Raw genomic sequence first — 6,933 nt, 5'->3', positions numbered from 1 at the left:
ATATTTTGCATTCAAGATGCTAAAACATATTTACAGACCAAGATTTGTATCTTGCATGGAAAATGTATATATTTTTATGTTTATATATCTGTTTATCTTTTAGCAAATGGTCTCTTTTTAAGTCTGTATGCTCTAGTTAGCGATTAATCGATTACAGAATCAGTTTTTGGCAATCAGTGATTAATCACAATCAATCTGATTAATCGTTTCAGCCCTATTGCAGATTGTGTTTCAGAGCTACAATAATTTGCAGCTTCCTTTCCTACAGAAATCACACTTCTTTGTTTTGTAAAAACATTGTTTTGTTTATAGCTGTCCAGGTAATATATGATCAATAATCAACTCATCCCGATTAATCAGGTTAATCGTTCCATCCCCACTTAAACCCTGTATTTTTTCCCTCACCTCCAACCTGCACTCACATAAAAAACACATTCATATTCCACTGCAACCTCAGATCACATTGTGAGCTGGTGGCAGACCTGGGAGGCCATTTTGTGAAGCTGCTGTTTAATAGACGACCTCTAAACATCCTCAAGAACTTTGGCCTCACAATAACAACTAATAACTGCTGGCAGAGGTTCAAATTAATATATTTCAGAGACAGCAGCATGTTATTAAATAACCTGAAACATTCAACTAACCTATAAATCTACTAGTAACACGCAGCAACTTGTTTCCTATCAGGTCAAAGTCCAGATCAGGTTTTTCCACCTTGCAGACTTTCAAACTTAACGCTTTTAATAAGGTAGAAGTCGGATGAAGTAAAGACAAGATGCTATTTCTGAAAACCAGCCGAGAGGCTTGTTGTTACATAACAGTAATAATCCAGTCGGCCGCAGCCAGCCGCTCTCCACTTCACATTTTTTGGTTTGCAATCCAGCCTGCGTCAGCAAATAATTTATTTATCAAGGAGGGTTGAAATGTAAACAAAGTTTGAGCTCGCAGATGTGACCAAGTGGATCAAAAGCTGCAGGAGGGGGAAAATAAATAAAAGATACATTCACCCCCCAGGAGAATCACCTTGACTGTCGTTTCCAGTGTTGTTTGTGTATTCAGTTACTCTGTGCTGACCTGCTTTAGAGGAGATCTGCTCTCCCTATCGCTCCGTCCTGCTTACAGTGATGATGATAAGAGTCGTCCCATTATATAACCCAAAGTGTAGAAACACTGTTACACACACAAGAGAGCAGAGAAGGACACACACAATGGGTTTTTCTAGATGAGCTTTTCCAGGAAATATGGTTGCCATTTACACCAAACAAACTTATAGAAATGATAGGAATCTGATTGAGATTTAATTCAGAGCTTGAAAAATACTCGTATCAGATTTATTATACTCGTATAATAAATCTGGAACCAACAGAGCATAACTACAGGGTTTCCCCCAGCCTGGCGGGCCACCAGGCTTTTCTTGTGCCCCCACCAGGCTAAGCATTGCTTCTTTATTTAAGTTTTTTAATTTTTTTGCAGTTTTTATACAACAAAGTTGGTGTTCAGGTATTAATCTTTCAATAACACATAATTATCAAGTGATATTTCCAAGCTTCCTGTCAACTTTAAACATTTTTTTTAACTGAAAAACACAGTGGGCCGTTGGATGAATGACTGCCCAACGCCCAACCACCAGGCTTAGCATGTTTTCTGGGGGGAAACCTTGATAACTGAGAACTACCTGGCTCAGGGAACAACACTCTTCTGTGTGGATGGCTTTGCTGAGGGAAGAACAGTGAAAGCTCTATTTTCTCAGTAGCTGCATTTGCATTACCCTTAAAATTACACAATTTGATGCATCAAACATAAATTCAACTTATAGAAACAAGGCAATTAAAAGAAAAACTCTTGTTTTTTATAGAAAGTTTTGGCGATAGGATGAAGTGTTTTTTTTTATTGTTTTGAAATTGATGTATTTTGCAAAACTGCAATGAAAACATTTCTTTCGCATCATGAGTCATGTGATCAAACCAGATGTTACTACTGCCGGAAATGACAAAGACGATGACAGGAAGTGACGCTGCATGTTTTTAATGACTTATCACTAAAACAAACTTATCCACAAGTGAGTTTAATTGTGTTTCCAATTTAATGGAAACAACACAATTGCAAAACTGTGTTTTTTTAACTGTAGCGGAGTAACAACAAAGTTTTGCGCATATTTGTAACGGAAACGCAGCCAGTTCGGTAAATTAATTCGGAAAAATTAATTTGCAGCACTTTGGAGCTTCCACAATGGCTTTTAATAATGCCAGTTCTTTTATTTATTCAGTTAATAAAAGAATAAAGAACCAACACATTAAAAAAAAATACAGATATATTAACAAATGTAGGTTTTAGCAGTTTTTCAATAACATTGAATTTCCACCAATTAATGATATAAAAAGCACCAGTAAAACTTTTTCTAATCCACTTTTCTTTTAAATAATTCTCCATCAATATCGACATCCCATTAAAAGAAAAAGTATCCATCCTCTTTTTGAAAAAATTAGTTTTACTTTACTCAAAAACCTTAAAAAATGAATGTTGTAATTGTGGATATTTATCAAAAACTATTAGTTTAAGTCCATTAGAAGGGATCTGTAACATTTGCATCTAAATTAGTTTTATTTTACTGGATTTAGGACAAAATGGCTTTGTTTGTTTTTACCACAAAATATTTAGACTTGTCAAGCTAGGAGAGAGAGCAGGACCTTCACTAGATAACAGGAAGGATGCAGTTTCTCTAGTTTTATTTTTTAAGCCAAAGGTTTGGAAATGCTGGCAGATTTTTGAAGATCTTAAAAGTAAGGTCCATATTTAACTTTGCTAAAGATTCACAGTGGCTAAAGTTGTTTACAATTAAAATATTTACTTAACAGTGAAAGCTTCATGCCAACTGCTTTCTTACACACACTGTGTGACATCACCCCTCTTCCTAATATAAATAAGTAATGACCGTCTCCAAAAAGGAAGCTAAAAAAACAAAAAAAAACAGATTGACCTTCTTCTCTCTTATAGATCAAAACTTTACAAAAACAAGATCAAATCTGCCACAAACCTCATCACTGCAATTTGCAAAATGAGTAAAAGTTACATTTAAAGATGGTAATAAATGTTTTCTGCGTTCAAAAATGTGAAATGTTAATAGGAGTCAACACTTGACTTCAATTTCAAACTAGTTTTTAGTTCTGCTTTTTTTGAAAATGTACCAGCTTCTCCATTCCTTACATCATGTTGCCTCTAAACTCAGAAACTCTCCATAGATACAGCAAGAAAATTAAAAACTATTTTTTAAAAAGTCTTCAAAATCATAGTGAAAACTATTCTATTTTTATAGATGGTTTTTGTGCCCTATACGGCCGTGCACAAATAAAATGCAGTAAAAATTCCCATTAATGATCATTTCTGACATATTGGTGTATAATATCTACTTGTGTGTGACTAAGGAGTCGAATCCTTCCTGATGTAAAACCTCCAGACTTAAAATTAAGCATCTGTTTATCCTTCTGAACAGCTGCTGCTGCTACATCCAAAAAACCACAAACTGGGATTTAAGGAAAGCTTAATCCAACTGACAAAGGCCAACAGTAATCTGAATTATGAATCACTCAAGTCGAGATCACAAGCTTTCAGTTAAACAGTCGTAATGTACAAACCGAAATCCTTTCAGTTTCCATAGTGTCACCATCCAAAAAGAGAGAAAACTTTCATTTTTAACCAAATTAAAACTCAACTGAAGGAACTAATCAAGTTTCACTACAAGATGGAAATAAGAAATAATCTATTAAATAATTTGCTTGTCTCTTTATACCAAAAACTTAATAACAAAAGTCTTAAGTCTGGTCTCAACTAGCTTTTCGTTTGAAGGATAATTTGTTAACAGATACCTCATAATTAATTTTATTTGTTGTTTTGGTTATTTATTTTGAAAATAGTGTCCCAGTGTTAAAAACCCATTAGAATTGAACCATTATATTACTTCAAAACAACAATATCATTTATCGCAATAACGTCGGGGACAATTTATCGTCCAGCAAAATTAGTTACATATCGTAGCAACTTTTTAAACTTTTAGTCAACTCTGCTGTTCATTAATAAATAGTAGATAAATCTGTACAGTCTCTAAAGAGTTAGGCACAGATAAGAGATGCAATGCATATACGATGGAACTGGAAAAATAGATTAATGTGTGCTTAGACTCTGAAGTCATCAGTGTGAGGAAGGAAAGACGAAGTTACATTTAATATCATCCCTAATGGACGTCAAACATCATTTCACCCTGCATCCTTCCTAGCATTGTTTGAGACATTCTGAGCTAAATTTATCACAGATCAACAAGGAAAAGGTGCAAAATTAGCAGCTTTCTACTTTAATGCCTGTTACTGAAATGGGAACTGAAGAAGCCCAAATTGGTTATTTATTTTTTATCAAAATGTACCTTCATATTCTCTAAAATCTCAGTAACACCAACCATACTTATCTCTAATGTGTTGAGCAAAAGTAGGTCATGTGCACACATTCATCAAATCAACCACAAACCAAAACACATCTGTGCTCTGCTCCCACAAGAACCGGGTTTCTTGACCGTGTTGTAACCCGCCTGCTGCCTGAATGCCTCTGAGCAAGTTGCTAATTGCCAGCCATTGAGCCACCACACATTTGGCCACTCCTATTGACGTCAAGCCCCTGTGATTAAGGGATGAGATGAGTCTTACCAAGACACCTCTCAGAAACCAGCTGAAACTGCAGCGAACCAGCCTGCAGCAGCGGGCCAAAACCCAACACTTATTTATTGTAAGCAAAGCGGATGTTGACCCAAACAGACGATCGGGTTTCAGGTTCAGAGAGCGGCAAGTTGACAAAATAAAAATCCATCAGCTTGGGATGGAAATCTATAACTTTTTCTCTATGTGGGAATCTTTTTACCAAGTGAACGACTGGTTTCCTCTCCATCTGTTCTTATCCTTTAGTTATCAGACTTTCTTCTTTTACTGCTCTCCAATTTGAGATATTTGCTTTCATTACACTTTGTTTTCTCTCAGTTCTCTAATGGTCTGGCATTAATAATGCTTAAGCCTGCTGCAATAAGCAATTAATCGCACGATAAATTAGCTTAATAATTACCAGTCTCATAAATTTTTAAGGGTAATTCTGTTTACAGAGATGTAGATTATTTTGGTTTTAATTGAAATGATTCACTTTCTTTAAAGTGCCTTGAGACACCATTTTATTGTGAATTGGCACTAAAGAAATAAACTGAATTTAATAGTAAGTGGCTTTTATTTCCATTTAATTTGTCATTTTATTTTGGATATTTTCCCAAGAGAAATTTGTCTTGGACTCGTACGCTAAACACGATACTTCTCCAATTAAATATACTTTAAGCAAAAACTAAAATAAAATAACTTCCAGTTCCGGTGTTCAGTGTTCTTTACAAAATTCAGATTTTTTGGTCTTTGAGCGGGTCAATTTGCATAATCAATATTTGAAAATGGTGTCAAAGCAGCAATATTATCGTTTATCGCCATTTTTGGGCTAATTTATCGCCTAGCTAATTTTGCTATCTAGTAATCCTGAATCCTGAACAACTGAACGTTCTTCCACTTCTGTTTTAAATTTTTTACTTTTAACACAGAAACAAAGAAAGGATTTGTTCTACTGGTTTTTTTTGTGTCAGGTCACTTGGTTCTGGTTCTGCTGGAGGTTTCTTCCTGTTAAATGGGAGATCTTCCTCTCCAGTAGCTGCGTTTCCTTTACAAATGTGCGCAAAACTTTGTCAAGAGTTCGCTAATGATGAAGAAAAATTTTTATTTGCAATTGTGGCGTTTCCAATAATTAAGAAACACAATTAGAAATCAAACGTGAGGAAGTTTGTTCACACAGTAAGTCATTAAAGAATGATGCGCCAATCATCCTCCAACCACTTCCTGTCTTCCACATCTTCGTGGTTTCCATCAGTGGAAACATCCTGTTGTTGATCATGTGACTAGTGTGATGCAAAAAAAGAGTTTTGCAAAATAAACCAATTTTGGTACGGCCAAACAACTAAACACCAAGAATTTTTATCAAAAAATGAGTTTTCAAAATTGCCATGTTTCCATTAAGCAAATTTATATTCAAAATGTTAAATTGCGTAATTAAATGGTCAATAAATGCTGCAAGTCAATCACAATACAATCTTATGTGTTAGAAAACTTTTGAAACGAATTTGAATAGTAAACTGAGCCTGACTCACTGTTTCATAACTATTTTAAATGTTTGTGTGATTAAATTCAAATGACTTTTTCTCTCAAGATGATGTTTTTAATTGGACTGAATTAAATTATGGTGCATATTTTTTACAACTTAATTGGTTACAACTAAAGGTGCAAATATATTATTTTGGCCCTGGCTTTGCTTCTTTTACTGATGGCTCTCTGAAAATCCCATTAAACAAAGTTTCTTTTGTTTTTTGTCCACAGATTTGACCCAAACATCCTCCCATGATTACTGAACAAACAAGCTAGAACTGAAAATATGTAGCAGGATACAGATTTGAAAACAATATTTTAAACTTAACACTTCTCCCATGACTGTTTGCATAGTTTCAGCATGAGTAAAGAGGTCTCCCCATTCTACAGTGAGTATTCAATGAAGAAACTGTATAAAACCAACACAGCTCAGCTCAAGTTACATCTGATGCCGGCAGCCAGGCCTGGCTAATATTTTGAGGAAACGACTACCCGTCTGTAGAGTTGGGATTGCACAATTTATGTTTCCAGCATTGTATTAAGGATGGCCAGATTCTGTCATTTCAAGTGAGACGAATCAGTTCAAACAAAACTGTCAAAGAAGGATTTAGAGACATTTTTCTGATTTACAAACTTTGTTTTTCAGTGTTGCCTTGGAATCATGCTCCAGCAAAATGACCAAATAGTTTGAATATTAAAATCAACAACAAAAGCTCCAAGTCAAATA

This window comes from Xiphophorus hellerii, chromosome 22, assembly GCF_003331165.1.
Source record: "Xiphophorus hellerii strain 12219 chromosome 22, Xiphophorus_hellerii-4.1, whole genome shotgun sequence".
In the NCBI taxonomy this organism is placed as follows: domain Eukaryota; kingdom Metazoa; phylum Chordata; class Actinopteri; order Cyprinodontiformes; family Poeciliidae; genus Xiphophorus; species Xiphophorus hellerii.
The sequence above is the reverse complement of the archived record's forward strand: the minus strand, read 5'-3'. Positions refer to the sequence as shown.